The following is a 19,390-nucleotide window of genomic DNA, read 5'->3' on the forward strand; positions in this document are numbered from 1 at the left end:
ACGACACACTCTGTCAGACTCAGATCAGGTTACCCTATTTTTTGTGCCAGAAAAAAAAGATTGCATTCTTCATAGAGGAGATGGGTCTTGTTAAAAAATCACAGCAAACTGGAAAAGCTAAAATCTAATAATCAAAACTATGAACAGAAGTTGTAACTGTTTATAATCTTTAGCTAGTTCTCTCTCTTTATAAAGTGAAGAGCTTCCTTATTTTGTCTTTCATTGTCATTAAATACAGGTATTAACTGAGGAAAGTACAGGACTAAGTTCTAGGATTTTGTTTGTAATAATTGTAATCAAAGGTTTTCTTTATTCACAAATATCTATTATAATACTCAGTTGTGATAAATACCATAAGAAAGATTAATCTACCTCACTAAACAAGGAAATCAATCACCTGAATGTTCAGCTACTGGCATAAGAAGTCAAAACTGCTAGTTGACTAAGATATTAACTAGGCCATACCAGTTTGATACTGGATGCTAAACAGGATTTAATTACAAATATAATCATGTGGTCTATGGAACAGTAATTTCTGTGCCATGGAATCCATTCATTCTTGTAAAGAATGAAATATAAAATATAATTGACAAATTGAAAGCTTTACCTATTGAAAGCTCATATAAATTTTACTTACTGATTAAAATTAAAAATATGAAGATTGCTTTGGTACTTTCAAACTAAGTTCTATTAAATAAACTACAATAGGGTGAAAGTGTTTAGCATAGTATCAATTAAATATGAAATTGATTTGTATGCTATAAATTAGTGTCATAACTATAGGTGTCTAAGACATTGAGTGCCTAAGATCACATTACTTTTTTCAAGTTTCTGCATATTCTTCAAAATCCTCACCCATTACTCCATTACTGGTCCACAAGGAATTCTAAGTTATTCCTAAAATATTCTGTAAAAAGTAATATGGAACTTTGTTACTATAATGGCCAGAATTTTTCTCTATTTTCTCCAGAGGATAAAAATAATAAAGTATTAAAAAATATTTTTGAAATATGCCAGTACTCAAAACCTACAACTAACTCACACTTTAAATCCTAGAGTGTATATGTACTAGTACATTTTGAGCTTCTATTTAAAAACCAAAATAAATCCAGTTACTATCTAATGGCAACAAAGGCTAAGGGTGCCAACAGTATGGTTTTCCACTAAAAGTAAGCTTTGAAATAGCAGAACTCTCACCTCTGCTAAGAGTGTATATAATACTTGAACCTATTTTTAATAGCCATGATTACAAATGAAGATCGGAAGTGATGTATATGCATGTCTGCAGGCTTCTAATAGCCAATATCAGAATCTTTTATCATGATCTCACCAATTAAAAATAATGAAGTGATTTATTTATCTAATATTGTTTAGTATAGAAGAAATTATTATAAGTTAATTCTGAAAGCTCTTAGGTCCTTTAGAGAATTTTATTAATACACTGTCATGGCAACAGAATAACTATTTTACCTGCTGAGTTCTGACAAGGACAGCACTGGTCCCTGCTCAAGGGACTCTATATATCTAAAAATCTTAATAACAATTTTCATAATGAAATTTGGGGCTAGCAGACAGACAGAAATTAGCAACTTAGGGTAGGTATGTAAGAAAGAAATTCAAGGAGGAAAAGAGAAGTTGAGGGAGACCTGAGTAATATACAGGAATTAAGAGATGGAGTCAAGGAGGAAAATCAGGATCGTAAAGATCTGCGAAGCTCAACGCCTTGTAGAGTTCTGTTTTCCCTTCTCTGAGAATTCCAACTGAGGCTATCTTTAGCTCATAGCAGACATTTAATTATTTTTTTCTGCCTTCATCTCTCCTTTATCCATGCTATACATCAGGGGTCCTCAAACTTTTTAAACAGGGGGCCAGTTCACTGTCCCTCAGACCGTTGGAGGGCCGGACTATAGTTTAAAAAAAACTATGAACAAATTCCTATGCACACTGCACATATTTTATTTTGAAGTAAAAAAAAAACAAAACGGCAAAAACACCCGCATGTGGCCCGCGGGCGTAGTTTGAGGACGCCTGCTATACAAGCCCAATAATGAATCTGAATTATTTTGTAAGGTCGCTTATAATGTCGCTCTGATCTAAGTTACAGAAGACTAGTCATCTGTAAGTCAATCAAACACAGGTGGTATAATCAACAGCATGACAACTGTCCAATAAGTCTTAAATACTGCTTGGTGGAGAACATAAAAGGCCAACTTGGAAGATGGGAATAATATTTTGCCTAGAATTTTAATATACTTATTTATTTAAAAAAATGGCATATAAGATGATTCAGGTGAATAAGAGAATTCTATGTCAGAAGGGTTTATTAGGTAATAAAACAAAGGGAAAAAAAAGAAAAGAAAAATGAAGTGGTTGAATTGAAATGGGTAGGAAGAATCTAAAACCAAACAGGGATTTTATTGTAATGTAAGAGATAACAGGAAAGTAGGGCTCTGAGAAGTGATCTGAACCAATATTGGGAACATGATTCTTATGCTGTAAGAGAATTGAGTTTGGGAATCTGGCAGAGATTGACAGGAAGGATACATATTGGTTCAGAATATGGGCTTAGTCATTTCAAAGATTTAGGTCTTGGTTCTAGTACTTATTAGTAGTAACAAAATGAGCAAGTTAACTTAGCCGAACATGCATCATCAAAAATTAGGATCAGCTTAAATTTAATTTTTCATTCAAATATAATGGTACTTATTATGCTTTATAGATTAATTATATCTGTAAATAAAAACAAATATAATGCTTTAGATTACAGTGCCTAGAATAGTGTCTGGCATATGGTAACTAGTTAATAATTATTTGCTACATGAATAGAAACAGTAGAAAAATCAAAGCAAAAACAGGGGTTACAAATAGAGTTTTAATAAAATAAATGTTTTAAAAAGCACTCATGGTGTTCGCTTTGGCAGCATATATACTGTACTAAAATTGGTATGATACAGAGAGGATTAGCATGGCCCTTGCATAAGAATGACATACAAATTCATAAAAAGCACTCATGGATAACATAAATGTTAATCACACTTATAAATACCCTTACTAACTTAGACTTTCATAAGCAAACATTATATAAATCACCATTATTATAATCAGACTAAATAATAATTTAATTTCTAGCTTTAATGACTGGATTATTTCCATTTAAAGTTTCCGACAAAATATGCTAACGAGGATATAGTTGAGTTAAAAATGAAACACTAGAAAAGACACTTTTGTTGTATCCAAGCACCTCCACATTCAGCAATATTTGAAGGATGCATTAACAAAAGAAGTCAACATCTCTTTATTCTTTACTTTCCCCAGGAAGGTTAGGCAGCTGCTTTCTGACCCTCAAAGGCATGTAAGTCACTAGTTGATCAGTCGGATCCTTTTGAGCCTTTTTAAAGCTTTGCTTAGGCAGATGTAGGGTAACTTTTTAGTCTAAGGCTAGTTGAGCTCTGCTACCAAAATGTGTCCTTTCTTGGATTTCTACTGAATGTTCCTGATGCTTTTAATAAGATCTCTACACACTCTGGCTGGTCAGAATGGAAAAACAAACAAACAACAACAACAACAAACACCTCCCGTTCCTGTGGGAACTCTAGGAATTGTTCAGTTTAGAGCTTCTCTAGTCTCATGGAGTCCTACCCACCTATGTGCAACTCATTATTAAGTTAAAGGCTCTAAGGATAATTTTGTAGTTCTCTTTCTGCTTAGCTCTCTATTCTTCAATACTCTGTAAATTCCAGTTGCCTTGCTTCATTAATTTCTGATCTCTGTTTTCTCAGTTCAACAAGACTGTCACTCTCTGAGTTCCCCACCATCAGGAGAATACTTTTAGGCAAAAAGCCAGAGTTGACCTAGTTTACTCCTCCATCTTTTCTCTCAGGGATCACTTCACCATACTGTCAAATGTCCAGTTTCTGAAAACTGTTGTTTCTAGTGGGAGAGCAAGTCCAATACTGGTCACTCCATCACAGTGGGAATAGGTATCTCGTGGTGTTTTAATTTGTCTTTTCCAGATGTTTATTATACACAAACGTGGCTGACAAAAGGCAGAACCTTTGTCTTATATATTGCTGTAGCCTTAGTGTGGACCACAAAGCAAGTACTATTATTTGTTAAATGAATTAACTATTTATGTTTATTTATATATTTTTGGAGGCATTAAATAATCTCTTTATGTCTTTCATACATTTGGTGATTAAGGCCTAACAAAATTGGTGATTCAAAGTCATATCCAAGGTAATTCAAGAGTAAGTCTATTCCTCCTACAAAAGTTCTATTTTCATGCAACTATGTTGTACTACACAAAGGATATACTAGACACATTTATATAAAGATAGACCATACCAGCAATAAAGGTGGAGACTAACATAGTGCTTGCTCCAAAGAAAGAATTACTACAAAAAATTATTGTAATAACTTTTAGGACATTCCTACAAGACAACTTCAGTGGCATTTTGAATAAATTAAATAGAAATTTTTTCATTTCATGAAACTGATATTTAAATCTTTGTTTACCTACACATGCTATTACAAAGAAAAAGGCAAATTACTGCAGCATACAACTCATTGTTATCATGTCATTTCTTTATAGTAGTGAATGGCAAAACTCAGGATATATGAGATAAAATGATAAAATAAGGCAGTATAGATTTCAATTACTTTAATATCTTTGCATATATAAATCAATAATCTGAGTTCAGAAAAGCCTTTTTAAATATGCTAATGATACTCCAATGACAATTAGATTAATGGTATTAGGTTTCATTTCCACATATCTGAAGAAGCACTAAGTTTTTAATAATATGAAAGGAGTTTAAAATTGTTGGTATGTTGGCTTATGTGATTATTGGTTTACTGATATGAGCAATTCTATATATTTGTCAGGCCAACTTCTGAGTTTAAAGTACTAGTAGCTATGTTATATAACTACATTTAAATTTAAAATACCACATAAACATATCATCATAGAAATTGGAAAATATAAGAAACAAATATAATGCAATTAAAAATTATCAGAACCCTACATACCTCTGTTAAAGTTTCAGAGCATCTGATCTTTCCTATATTTCATATAAAATATTAATGCCAATAAAAGCAGCTAAAATGACTAATGTCTTGTCTTTTTAATATACAGCTTTTGAAAGGAATACATAGACCCTAAAGGTGGCAAGTGAATTCACTGAGCAACATTTTACACGAAGAGTTGTATCTCTAATATAAAAGCGAACATTAGCCACAGTTTTTCCTCATTAAATGACTCTCGCCTCCTCAAAATATGAAATGTCTCAAACAAATTTTATATATGTAATATATAAATAGATAACATATTTACATATGTCATTTATGTAATAATATGGAGCATACATGTGGTATGACTGTAAGGAATGAGGCTAGCTGCACTTGTAAATGTTCTAAAAATTAGCTGTCCAACTGACGTGGCTCAGTGACTGAGCACTGACCTATTATCCAGAAGGTCACGATTTGATTCCCAGTTAGGGCACATGCTCAGGTTGTGGACTCGATCCCCACTGGGGGGCATGCAGGAAGCAACCAATCGATGATTCTCTCTCATCATTGATGTTTCTATCTCTCTCCCTCTCCCTTCCTCTCTGAAATCAATACAAATATTTTTTAAATAAAATTCAGTCAATTTATCCCCATCTTAAATTAAAGGAAAAAATATATGTTCTCTAGCACCTTTAACCTTTTTCACTCGGATGTCGAGTGTGACTCGACACGGTTAGCATTAGAATAAAGGAATAGAGAAAAAAGCAAGTGAGTGCAAAGGGTTAAACAGAAATATCTACAATTCATATCTTCTCATCAGACACCTATGAGAAATTATAAGGAAAATCTATATATATAAAAGGCTAATATGCAAAGTGTCCCCTTGGAAGTTCGACTGGGAGACTGTGAGTTCAAACATTCGCTATGACGTGCACTGACCACCAGGGGGTGGTGTGGAACCAAAGAAGGCTCCTGCCGGCAGCCAGGGAAGGAAGGCCCCAGCCAGCACCCAGAAGGCCTCGATCGGCCCTGATCGCTGGCCAGGCCTAGGGACCCTGCCCGTGCACCAATTTTGTACACTGGGCTTCTAATAGTAGAATAAAGAAATGAAGATCATGATGAAAAGAAAGGGCTTTAAAGTGAGACTTGTGTTACATGGCCTATATAATGTGGTCTTCAAAAAATTACTCAATTTTTCCAAGTTTGGATTCCGCATCTTAAAAATGTGAGCCATATCTCCCTCTTAGAGTTGTTATGAGGATTAAATTTAAAGAGCAAAGTGTAGATAAGGCTAAAAAAAGATACTGTATTAATATTTATTATTCTTTGATAATAGAATAATTCTATTATTCTGAATTTAGAGGATTAGTAGCAACTGCACATTTCAAAAATAAGCCAGAAAGTTAATGGTCCTTCACAGTTAATCTTTGAAAATGTCTCAGTAGTCATAATGTGCTACTGAAGGCTATTGAGTGAGCTCCCCCTGGAACCACAAACTAAAATATAAACCTTGGAGCCCTAGCTGGTTTTGCTCAGTGGATAGAGTGTCAGCCTGCAGACTGAAGGGTCCAAGGTTCAATCTGGTCCAGGACACATACCCAGGTTGCAGGCTCGATCCCCAGTAGGGGTGTGCAGGAGGCAGCCAATCAATAATTCTCTCTCATCATTTATGTTTCTCTCTCTCTCTTTTCTCTCTCCCTCCCCCCGCCCTCTCTCGCTCTCTGTCTTTCTCTCTCTCTTTTCTGAAATCAATAAAAATATATTTTAAAATAAAATAAGATAGGGACCTTGGATTTATGGATCAACCATAATATACACAATAAAATGTTCTGTACATCTCTAAACTAAGTAAGCCTATGTAATCATAACAATACTATGCCACTTATCTCCCAAGATTATTGTAATGACTGAAATGAACTCATCTTTGTAAAGGAATTAGCATAGTGCCTTGTACATAAAATGTACTCAATACTAGATGTTGTTGTTTTTGGTAAATGATAATGATGATATGATAGGTAATAGAAAAAACATGGACATGTACAAAGTAAATTTTAAGATGCTAATAAAAATATTTGGTATCAAGAGGGGATGATTTATGATAGCAAACTGCAAGAAGTAATCTACTCACATGTCTTGCCTCAGTTCTATCTCCCTATCCCTTGTACCCAAAAGGATAACTGTTACTTATAGGTGAAGTTATTTTGTTTAATATATTTTATTTATTTTTTACAGAGAGGAAGGGAGAGGAATAGAGAGTTAGAAACATTGATCAGCTGCCTCCTGCACACTCCCTACTGCAACCAAGGTATATGCCCTTGACTGGAATCGAACCTGGGACCCTTGAGTCTGCAGGCCGACACTCTAGCCACTGAGCCAAACCAGTTAGGGCTAGATGAAGTTATTTTCTTTAGAGGAATATGTATTATAACAAGAATACTAGGACAGGTCCTCTCATATGTATAATGGGGAAAGGTACATGTTGGAAAAGAGGTATATATGAGAAAGCTAGTAGCTCATTCTTTTTTGAATATTTTATATGACATTGGATTCAGGTTTCTGGTATTATAAATTTGAAATATAAATTTTACCCCCCCTCTATTATTATCTAAATCATCAAACCCTACCAAAATTTTTCTTTTTTTTCTTTTTTATTGATTTCAGAGAGAGAAAGGGAGAGAGAGAGAAACATCAATGATAAGAATCATTGATTGGCTGCCTCCTGCATGCCCCCTACTGAGGACCACATGTCCCCTTGATTGGAATCGAACCTGGGACCCTTCAGTCCGCAGGCTCTATCCTCTGAGCCAAACAGGCTAGGGCCAGATAAGCTCTTTGAATGTAGGAACTGTAGAATAATCATCTTAGAACAGTGTTTTAAGAATGATATATAATGCCATCACATTACTGTTTTCCATTTTGCATCAGTTCTCAATAATGGCTGAAAATATGCTGACTAAGTACAGTAACATAAACTTCCTTGGGAAAAAATAGTTTTACATATACTTATGAACTAAAAAAAATAACCTTGGATACTAGCATGTAAATAATGGTCAGCCATCATTTACTGATAACTCCAAATTGATTTCTAAGAGGCAGACCCAAAAGGCCTAAGGTTAACAAAGAGAGAAAAAAGTTAAAAATTAAGGAAAGAAATGAAAAGCCTCTTTTTTTTTTTTCTGTTTCAAGACATCAGGAAAGTAAAATGAAGAAGATCCTGGGCAGTCAATGTGGGAGAAACAAATCTGCTGCAATCTGCATAAACATAAACACTATGCCAGACTGTAATGAAATCCTAAAAGGGTAAATTACAACAAATAAGCCTTTGTCCCATGGGCAAAAATGACTACTGAGACATTTTCAAAGATTAACTGTGAAGGACCATTAACTTCCCGGCTTATTTTTGGAATGTGCAGATGCTACTAATCCTCTCTCTCTCTATATATATATATATGATAGAGAAATATGCTAATTAACCGGGACACCATAACGGGTCGACCGAACAGGAGGAGGTTGTGCGCGCAGCGTCGGGGGTGGGGTGGCAGGGACCTGGGCTGGGGAAGGGCCTGATCAGCAGTGGCCGTAGCTACTTCAAGGGCTGGAGAGGGAGGCAGGGCCGGACCAGCAGCAGCCGCTGCCGGGCCCGGGGAGGGAGGCAGAGCCAGACCGGCAAATTGAGGGTGGGCAGCACCGCGTGATTTCGAATTGCGTGCTGGGCTTGTAGTATATAATAAAAGCCTAATAAACAAACTGTCCCCTCGACCAGGAGTTTGACCGCTTGCTATGACGTGCGCTGACCACCAAAGAGCAGCACGGAACATGGCAGGGCATCGGTGACGCAGCACTGGTAGTGGGCAGCGGTGGAGGTGCTGCCAACCCTGATGGGCCCTGAAGAGAGTGGGACCACAGCGGGATGGAGCAGGTGAGCGGGAGGCACCAGGCCAAGGTGGGTGCGAGTGGGGACCCAATCGCCCCACCCATCGCCCTGTAGACAGTAACCAGCAGCTGGCATGCCCTGATCGCCTGATGGGGGCCAGGCCCCAGGCTGGGACTGGGAACTGGGAGTGGGTGGCAGCAACCAACCTTCTGCAGCACCTGGGTGTGGGGCTGCGACCTCTCGGCGGCTACCTGGGGGCAGGCATGATGAGGACGGAGGTGCAGTGAGAATGCAGGGTGTTCGCCAAGCTTGCTCTCACTCCCCCTGCTACCCTCCCCCAGGATGCCAGGGCTCACACACCAGGAAAGCCTCCGTGCTCAGGTGCCAGGTGCCTGTGAGGAGCCTATCCTGCACCCGGACTCTTCCGGGTGAGCCGAGCCGCAGCTGCCAGGACCACAGGGGCCAGTCGGGCTCCCCATGGGTTCGCGCAGGAGCTGGTCTGCGAGGCCGGCCAGGAGAGAGTATGCTGCCCGCCTGGTTTCCGTGCGGCACCACTGGGCGGCCCAGAGGCCCCAGCCCGCAGCATCTGGCTGTGCTCACCGCATCTCCAAATGGGGACACGGGCGCCATGACTCAGGCAGAGGGGGGCGCATGGGGGCCCAGGGGCTCAGGTGCTGCCCAGGGCCCAGAGGTCAGCTAGGACCTACCCTTCCACGCTTCGATCACCGACCAGGCCTAGGGACCGCACCCATGCAAGAATTTCGTGCACCGGGCCTCTAGTCTTATAAGAAACTCACAACAGAGAATACTTCACCACCCCCTAACTATGGGTAAAGAATCACATTCTTTAACCTTAGAATATCTGTCAGAAACTCCCAGTCTTTGTAACAGGACAAATAGCTTTTCATTTCTCTGAAACTCTGGGATTATCTGACTGGGAAGGAATGGGGAAGAATATAAGGAGGGAAGGGGGTGAAGGGATTGAGCATAAAAGAAGAAAAAAGAGAAAGAACTTGTGGATACGGACAACAGTGTGGTGACTGGAAAAGAGTATATGGGGGATATAGAGGTGGTGGTGGAAAAGAGTATATGGTGGATATAGAGGTAGAAGCAGGAATTTTTATTCTGGATTTTCTTAAATACACAAAGGAATGAAGTACTATTTGCCTTACTCTTCTTAGTTGTGTCAGTGAGAGGGTGATCTATAAATATGCAAAAAGTAGACTGATTTAACACAGAGGTCTTTATTTTCATTAGACTCCTCTCACTCTTGGTTTTTAAACTAATAAAACACATTGCTCTATTCACCATATTACATTCTTTAAATATGAGGGAAAAAATCTTGGTAGTAGGATGGAAGTAGAAGCAGTATTACACAATACAGTCAAGAGGAATGAAAGCAAATCTCAAAAGTTCATAACTTTTTCTTATGCTTTCTATTATTTTAAGAATGTACCTCATTGGATGTATGGTAAAGTGAAAACATGTAAGTATGGAACAATAAATGGTAAAAGAAAGAACACTAAAGTCAGAGTTTCTATAAAATTTAGCACAGCCCAGCGGGTGTGGCTCAGTGGTTGAATGTCAACCTATGAACCAGGAGATCACACTTCGATTCCTGGTCAGGGCACATGCCAGGGTTGTGGTCTTGGTCCCTGGTAGGGGGAATGTAAGAGTCAGCCAATCAATGATTCTCTCTCATCATTGATATCTCTCTCTCTCTCTCTCTCTCTCTCTCTCTCTCTCTGAAATCAATAAAATATGAAAAACTTAGCATTAAAACTAAATGTTGGTTCTCTAATACACACATATTTCTATGGTTAGAAACAGGTAACTTTTGAGAAAGTGTCAGTATTTATGAAAGACAAAAATCTCAAAATCCTATAGGGTCCTGCTTCTCTACAGCCTAGAAAGCTTCTCTACCAGATGGATCCACTCACAGAAAACAACTATAAACTCGAAACAAAATATAAAAAACAACTACCTCAAGGCCCTGGAGATTGAACAGTAGACAGAGTCTGGAGGAAAGCTGACAGTTGCAAGAGAAAAGACCAGACTGGGATGAGTGTCCCATTTTTTGGCATATATGCAGACCATAGTCAGCAGTGCATGGAGTCATTAAAATTCCAAAAGAAAACCTAGTTTTTCTAGTCTTGTGGCAACAACAACCACTGAAAAGTGAAGGGAGGAAGATTTCCAAAAAGGAGAGAACTACAGGAAGGAACCCAATTTCTGTGTATAAACTCTGCTCAAATTTCTGGCTGATTCCTGAACCATGCATGAGGCAGAACTGAACTGAAATGATGCCCAAGAGATCAAGTTAACTGCCTGATAAAATATTAACACTTTTTGAAGAAATATGACAAAATCCAGAGTATCCACTAAATAAAATGTCCAGGATACAATACAAAATTACTTAATACATGAAGAACCAGGAAAACACGACCCATTATCATTAGAAAAAATGGAGATCACTCCAGATATTATAATTAGCAAATAAGTAATTTAAAGCAATTATTATAACTATTTTCAGTGAGGTAAAGTAATATGTTCTCTTAATTAAAAAAAGGAAGAAATCTCAGCAGAGAAATAGAAACTATTAAAAAGAAACAAATGGAAATTCTACAACTTAAAAATGAAACAGCTGAAATAAAAAGTCACTGAATGGATTTAACAGCATAGTATTTAAATGTTTAAACATGACAATTTAAATAACAGTATATAGTGTGTTTGTATATATGTATGTACACACACATACATATACATATATACTATATAGTAAATTGAAAATAGTTTAAAATGATAGAGGAGTAAGTGAATTTGAAAATAGCTGAGTGAAAATTATCCAATCTAAAGACAACAGAGAACAAAGAGCAAAAGAAAAAAAACCCCACCTCAGGACCTGTGAGATGATATCCCAAGGGTGTGTGTGTGTGTGTGTGTGTGTGTGTGTATGCAATTAGAGTCTCAGAAAAAGAGAAAACGGGGGTGAAAAAGTATCTGAATAATGGCTAATTTCTCAAATCTGTAAAAGACAACGTTTCATAATCAAGAAGCCCAGGAACCCTGTGCAGGCCATCAATTCCCATTCTTAAAGTATTAGAAACATCTTTGACAGATCTCCCATATTCCTAGATTGTATTTGCTTATGCTTATTCCTTAAAATCTTTTTCTCCTTGTACCCTTTCCACTGCTACCATCTCAGTTTACCATTGTCCCAAAGGCCTCCTCAATCCATTCCTGGTTTTACCTTCCACAGAATCCTTTATGTTCCAGACAAACTGATGTATTCACCATTTGAATGCATCCTGTCCTCTTGCTTCAAGTTTTTACTAGTCACCTTATTTATCATTTCACTTTCTAATCCACATGGTAAATGCAATCTTTCCCCCCACTTAAAAACACACACCATACTATTCTTTAAAATATTAAAGTTCAATTTAACTGGGGAATTTGAGCAAAATGTAACTTTTCCATAATCTTCTGGAGTGCCAAGATGATTGCTGTCAAACTTTGCTCTGCACAGTTATCCATTCTTCTTTCCTTCTAAATCCATAATCTCCGTTAGTCACTTCTTTCCCTAAGTGTGCTCCTTGGAACACTTACTTGTTGCACATGATTTTGCAGTTGTTATGTAAGAAAAAACAAAGTGTCTGTTGTCAAATAAGTTTTAGAGATACTAGATTAAACAGTTAAATAGGTTCCTTTATTGCAGGACTTCTCACAGCTTTAAAAATGCTAAACTGTTAGTTTCTTCATCATCATTCTTTTTCATTTCTCTCATAAAGTTATTTCCTTTCTCATCCCACTACAGCTTGACCCAGCTCCATACCACTACTCACTCTTTTGAACAGAGTAAGCCTTCTACCTTTAATTAGATTCATTTTTCATCCCTGCTTTTTAATTCCCAATCTATTTCTCCAGAGAAATATATACTTATTTCAGGATCTTTATTTCCTAAAAATAATACCCAGACCAAGAGATCTCAGTAGTATGTCTTAAACTTGGGAATTCATACATATTGGTAGTATATTTTCCTGAAGAGTGAGTTTTAAAGATTTCTTTTTTGAAATAATAAAAATGTAAAAAGTAGACTATTTTTAAAAATATTTTTTTACTTTTCAATTACATTTGATGGAATGTAGACTACTTTAAAAGAAAAAAATATGACTTCCAAAAACATCTAGGTTTGCTTTGGATGTCCCTTTAAGCTACATCCTGCACTCCTTTCATATGCATTCAAATTTCTCTGTCCCAAATATATATGTAAAAAATATCCAGGTTTGCTTTGATGCCCCTTTAGGCTACCTCCCATATTCCTTTGGTATGTATTCAAATTCCTCTGTCCTGAAGATACTCCCTAGGAAAAGTCCAAGAACCACTGAAGTAGGCCAATGAAGAGGAAGGGTAGAGAAGAGAGTTATTACTTAGAGAATGTTTCCTTTGTGATAAGTATTATACTAGATCCCTAATAAATATTATCTTTCTTAATGCCTACAATGACACAATAAGGCATTATTTCATTAATGTTATAGAAAAGAAACTTCAGAGGTTAACATGTCCTAAGCTACAAAGCTCACAAGTGGTTAAAATGTTTTGCTTGAGAACATTAGAGTGATAAAGAAGACACATTTATAATAGAACTATTGACTGATTCCCATGAGAAAAAAATAACTAGAAATCACTGTTTTAAAATAATTTATCATCATTGTGAAATTTTTGGTCTTAATGTAGATTCTGACAGGAATTCAGATTCTGACAGAAAGGAGGCACCTATTTCCTACTAAAAGCATATTAGCAGTATTAATGAATTTTTAGATATTCAGAAGTGCTATTGGATGACATGTTCAAGTTTTAGTTAAACCAAGGAAGAAACTAAAGCCTTTTATACTTATAAATGTTATATATTATTTAGTCATTAACTTATTTCCTCCCAAATAAAAGCAATGCCTCCTATCAACTAGGATTTTACCCAGTTGTCTATTATATTAATAATATTGGAAAGACTTCAAGGGATTTCAGAAAGTAAACCTAAAGACGTCAAACTCTTTTGAAATTAAGGGGTTAAATTATAAGTCCAAAGTAGAAGGCTTAATTTTTTCACAGAACATTGCCAGTTAAATCTGCAACTTGAATCTTTATATATTGAACAAACCAGATGGCTCTTACTTTAAGAAAACCTAAACTAAGAGTACGGTATATAATACACAGATTCACCAAATCAACTTACTGCAGAATCTCTCAAAATAGGGAGCTTCACTAGTGGATTTTAAGTTAGACAAGATACAAACAAATATGCTTATATACAACATTTCAGGAATATATTATTGGGTAAGGCACCAAACATTAAAAAAAACAACACAGGATGTCCCAAGGAAGATTCTTTAAAATGAATAAATCTATTATTAAAAATATAACTGTTTTTCTAAAAAGTGCTCAAATCAGTCTCTTTTACTATTAATAAGAATTATGGTACCGAGGTAATGGAATACAAAATTCTTTATACATATGCATTTATAAGGAAAAACTAGTAATAAAAAAGTGTTAACTTACAATGTATAGTTATTAAATATACATAAATTTTAAAATTCATATTTTCTTGCACAATGGTTAAAATGTGAACATTCAATTTATTTAATCTATTACTTACAAGGCTTTCAAATAAAAGTAAAATCCTTTTACTAAATGACATATGACAGTAAGTATAAGTGATTAGTACTTTCATTATCCTTTAATATATTAATTCTCCCTATTCAAAGGTTTCTTAAACATTGAGCAAAGTCATATGCACAGCTCTATAGACTAAGATCTCAAGAATGTAAGAAATATAAATCAAAATGCAGTAATAATGAAGTAGCAAAGTATTTTTTCCCTAATTGTACAAATTAAAGGAACCCAGTTATACCCTGAAGTATATCTTCTCTGAACAAAATGCATTTAAGAAGAGGAATTCAGGAAGATAAATAACTGAAAAAACCTAGATAAAATGCCTTTTTCTTTGTGAGTGGCTGAAGATCATTCTAAATATTCTAATTTTGAAAAACCAAGTTCCTACTTTTAGTACATTTCTAAGTTACCACAGCCAGAACTAAAAAGAGAAATTAAAAGCCAGTAAATGAACAGTCTTTTAAGAAAATTCAATCTATAAATTCAATTTATCTTAAATTGATCATTTCCGAATGGTCTGAAAATACAAAAATGGAAAAACTCTAGTTAACCTTTCTCAACTGGGAAAACAGACAATATAAATCAACGTAAGTAGCAAATAATGTTAAGTTAATAAATCCTTAAAGTTATGCAAGTACATTCATTTGTAAGCATTGCAGTTAATGAAAAAGGCTTAATGTATTAAAGAAGCATGTTTCCAAAAATTCTAGGTTTCCACACTATTCTTTAAAAGTGTACTTCTATTGCAATAGGAAGTAAAAATCTATTCTGGAATCACAACTAACAAAAAAAGCAATATGACCTTCACATTTACATTAAAAAACTGAATTAACAGCTTTCTTCACAATGAAATATTTTTAAAAGTATGAAACTATTTCTAAATGTTCATACATACACACATAAAAGTAAAAGAACACAAAATTAAATATATATGCTTAAAGACATTTCTTAATGGCTCCCCTGAAAACTATGTCAAATTCTCTTAGGTTGTATTTCTTTTTCTACAAAGCTCAAAGTAGGCCTCGCATCTCAAAAATCCATGTAACACACAAATACTCTACTCATCATACTCACAGGCTTTAGTTTATCTTCCTCGTTAGTCAATACTTTTTAGTCTTTTCTCCTGAAAACCTGAAAGGCTTCTTCTTATTCACCGTCATGTTGTTATCAGAACTGACACATCAGTAATGATCCACACTTGAATCTTCGGCACTCAGCTCTTCACAATGCCCAGAACTTACTGTGTGTTACAGGTGATACTTCTTACAGCAAATGTTGATCATGGTCCCAAAGCATAAGTGATGCTCCCAAAGGAGCTCAGAACCCTAACAACCTCACCTGCTTCTTTTTGTATCCAGAGATGCAATGTGGTATTTGTCTTGAACAGCTAATGATTTCAAGACAAATTATACGGACGAGTTCTTTTCATTAGATTGCCTGACATAAGATCCATTCAGACTACTGCAGCAAATACAGATTGTATGATTCCCTTAGGAAAAAGGAAGTATTTTTATACAATATTTCTCTGTGACGCAGTTTAATTTACCCTTCTGTTAGAGCGAACTGATGGAAGAACTGGTTCTGAGGTTTCTAATGGCGCAGCACTAACATAGTGAATGATTCACGGATGTTCTTAACATTCAGGAGTAACATGGAAGGCTAGCAATACAGCCCAGGTCCAGAGCTGATGAATGGCGCAGTGCTGCTGTTGTCATAGCAACTGAGAGGAAAAAAGCAGCACCATATAAGGAGCTGTGACATGAATTCTGGGAACGATTTATTTTAAAAACCTGTAAGCTCCTCATGCCGTAAAGCTATAAACTCCTCTCTTAGTTATTCCTTCTCAGATTTTTCTTTTCTGAATTCCTATCAGAGCTGTATGAATGAATATATATTGCAAAATACAGCAAGTAGTCACTAACAAAACACTGCAATTAATGTAACTGAAAATATTAATAATACTGTATATGTGCCTGCTTTATCTTCATAATTTATTGGGTTAAATGGTAAATTTAGACAGTGGTAAGGAAGGAACTGTCTAGAATGTAAGATATCAGAAAAGTTATTTTTAAATATTTAGAGATATTCAAAACCTGACTGAATGCCTTTCATTCAGATGGCAGTATCAGATACACCAAAACTACAGAACTATCAATTGATTAACTAATATAACAGCAATGGTATCATTTTCAAAAAGAGACATACTACCTTCTATATTCCTTCTAGATGCAGAAAGGTTCAAGAGACACTAACTTCCTGAAAATGTGAATAGCCTTCACTCATGATCAAGGAAATGACTTGTGTTAATCACTGGTGAGACAGGGTTAGTGTTCCATCCCATGTGTCTGAAGGCCTTTCCCTATAGGGTGTGGTGAACCTTTCTGTTGTCACAGTTTCTCCTCACCTCCCAGGAATCCAGAAGAGTCCCTTCCCTTCCAGTGGACAGCAGGATAGCTTGAAAAAAGAACCGTGGGAGAAGGGGAGCTAGGGTTAATGTACGGATTTAGCAGTGGTAATGGTACTCTGCAGTATTCTAGACATGGCTGTGAACTTTCAGTAGGCTTCTGAAGCATATGGTCCACTGGTGGTATTCATCTATTGAGATAGAACAATTCTATATGACAGTGATTTCAATCTTTTTTTTGGTCTCGTAGCACACATAAACTAATTACTAAAATTCTGCGGCACCACAAAAAATATATTTTTTTGCCGATATGACAAAAAAAGGTATAATTTTTATTCTTTCACACCAAACAGCTATTGTTGTGTTAGCTGTTGTCTCTCTTTTTTTTTTTTTTAACCTGATAATCTAAGGTAAATAAAGTCAGTGCCTCTGACTAAATAGCCAGGTATTGCAAAAATTATTGTAGCACATAGGTTGAAAATGACAGCTATATGAAATTGTTTATATCATATCAATGGATATTTCTTTCCTACCACCACATATTTCATGAAATGTTCCGATATAAAGTAAAGCAAAAACAATAAGGTAAATTTATTTATTACACTGTTCTCTTACGTGGGCAGCATTGTCACTATAATATATATTCATCAGTGAGAGAATATTCTTTCATGCCACATATTTATTATTCTTATGGGTTAAATATATCATTTTCTATAATGAGGGAAAATATGGTTTAGCATTATAATAAGTTCTATTTTATGATGTGAATATATATTAAAAGCTAAGCATTATATAATCACATACTATAATTTACTTCCTATTTGGAGAATCACTAAGAGGATTTCTTGTGAATCATGGATATTTACTTACTTGCCTTTCAAGATGTGTTGTGACTGAGAAGTATTTCTGAGGACCAATATTATTTAATCTTTACATCTAACATTTGACACTTTGTAAACTGCTCAAATTCCAGCAGGTGGGCAGATAAGCAAGTAGGGAAGACAGGGTCAATTAAGTATAAAAACAGACTTCTAGAAACTGTGGCATAAAATCATGGTGAGTTTTCTGGGCAAGATCACAGAGGAAGCATGAACAAAGAAGGATTTTCTTTTTTTCTGTAACCATCATGGTATTTTCCACATTTAAAAGTGATAACCCCATGCCTAGCCGGTTTGGTTCAGTGGATAGAGCATTGGCCTGCAGACTGAAGGGTCCCAGATTTGATTTCGGTCAAGGGCACATGCCCGGGTTGCGGGCTTGATCACCAGTAGGCGCCTTGCACAGCCAATCAATGATTCTCTCTCATCATTGATGTTTTTGTCTCTCTCTTCCTTCCTCTCTGAAATCAATAAAAATAAAAAATAAAAAAGGGATAACCCCATAGATGGACCTTGAGAGTATTATGCTAAGTGAAGTCAGTCAGAAAAAGCTAAGAACCATATGATTTCACTCATATGTGGGATATAAAAGAAACTCATGAACACAGATAGCAGTGTGGTGGTTGCCAGAGGAAAGGAGGTGGGGATGAGGGGTAAGGGGACCTATTATGATGACAGGAGAAGATTTGACATGGGTGGTGGGCACACATTGCAACATACAGATCTTGTAACATAGAAATCCACACCTGAAACCTATATGATCCTATTAACCAATGTCACCCCAATAAATTTAATTTTAAAAAGTGATGCCCAACTCTTAGAACCACCACATACTAGCTAAAAGGGATTTAAGGGGTTCAGAACAGGCCTCCCCAAGATGTGCCATTTGGCATGTGAATTATTTTAAGCTGTAGGCAATTGAGACCCTGTAGGTTCAGGTGAAACTTCTGCCCCTCCCTTAACTACCTAGAAGAATTTAAATTGGGGCCTTACCCATAATAAGAGCCATTACCAGAAATAACTTATGACCTATGTATAAGGAAGGGCATATTTCTAATTACAGAACACCTGTTCTTCTTATCATTTGCAAATGATCGCCCTCCCCTCCAAAGCCCCAAGGCTCTTCTTACCTTGTGCCTTGGCTCATGATGCCATATATGCTCCATTTTACCTTTCTGTTTCTGAACCTCTTATGTATGTGGGGTCTCTGACTCTCTTATGTATGTGGGGTTCTGATACATATGCATGTAATTGAATTTGGTTATTTTCTCTTGTTAATCTGTCTCTTATAGATTTACTTAGTAGACCAGCCAAAAGAAACCAGAAGTGTAGGAAAAAAATTTTCTTTTTCCCCCACATGATATCAGCAATTACTAACCAAGTGATTACCAACTTTTCCACCTGTTAGGATTCCTTTTATTTTTCCCCATATAGACTTCCATTTTGAAAGATTTTATCTATCAAAAATTTATTTATTAATTAAACAAAGAAACAGTAACTATTAATCGGAGTTTCTAATAAATGTGAGTTGATCACAGTAAGATGATGCAAATTTATTTA

At 36.0% G+C, this 19,390-nt stretch overlaps 1 protein-coding gene across 7 annotated transcripts in view; it reads right to left on the reverse strand.

The window, feature by feature from the left end:
* The window catches only part of TANC2 (tetratricopeptide repeat, ankyrin repeat and coiled-coil containing 2), a 281,058-nt gene that overhangs the window by 147,569 nt on the left and 114,099 nt on the right, over window positions 1-19,390 (reverse strand). The window lies entirely within an intron of this gene.

Source organism: Cnephaeus nilssonii, assembly GCF_951640355.1.
Source record: "Cnephaeus nilssonii genome assembly, chromosome: 19".
Lineage (NCBI taxonomy): Eukaryota > Metazoa > Chordata > Mammalia > Chiroptera > Vespertilionidae > Cnephaeus > Cnephaeus nilssonii.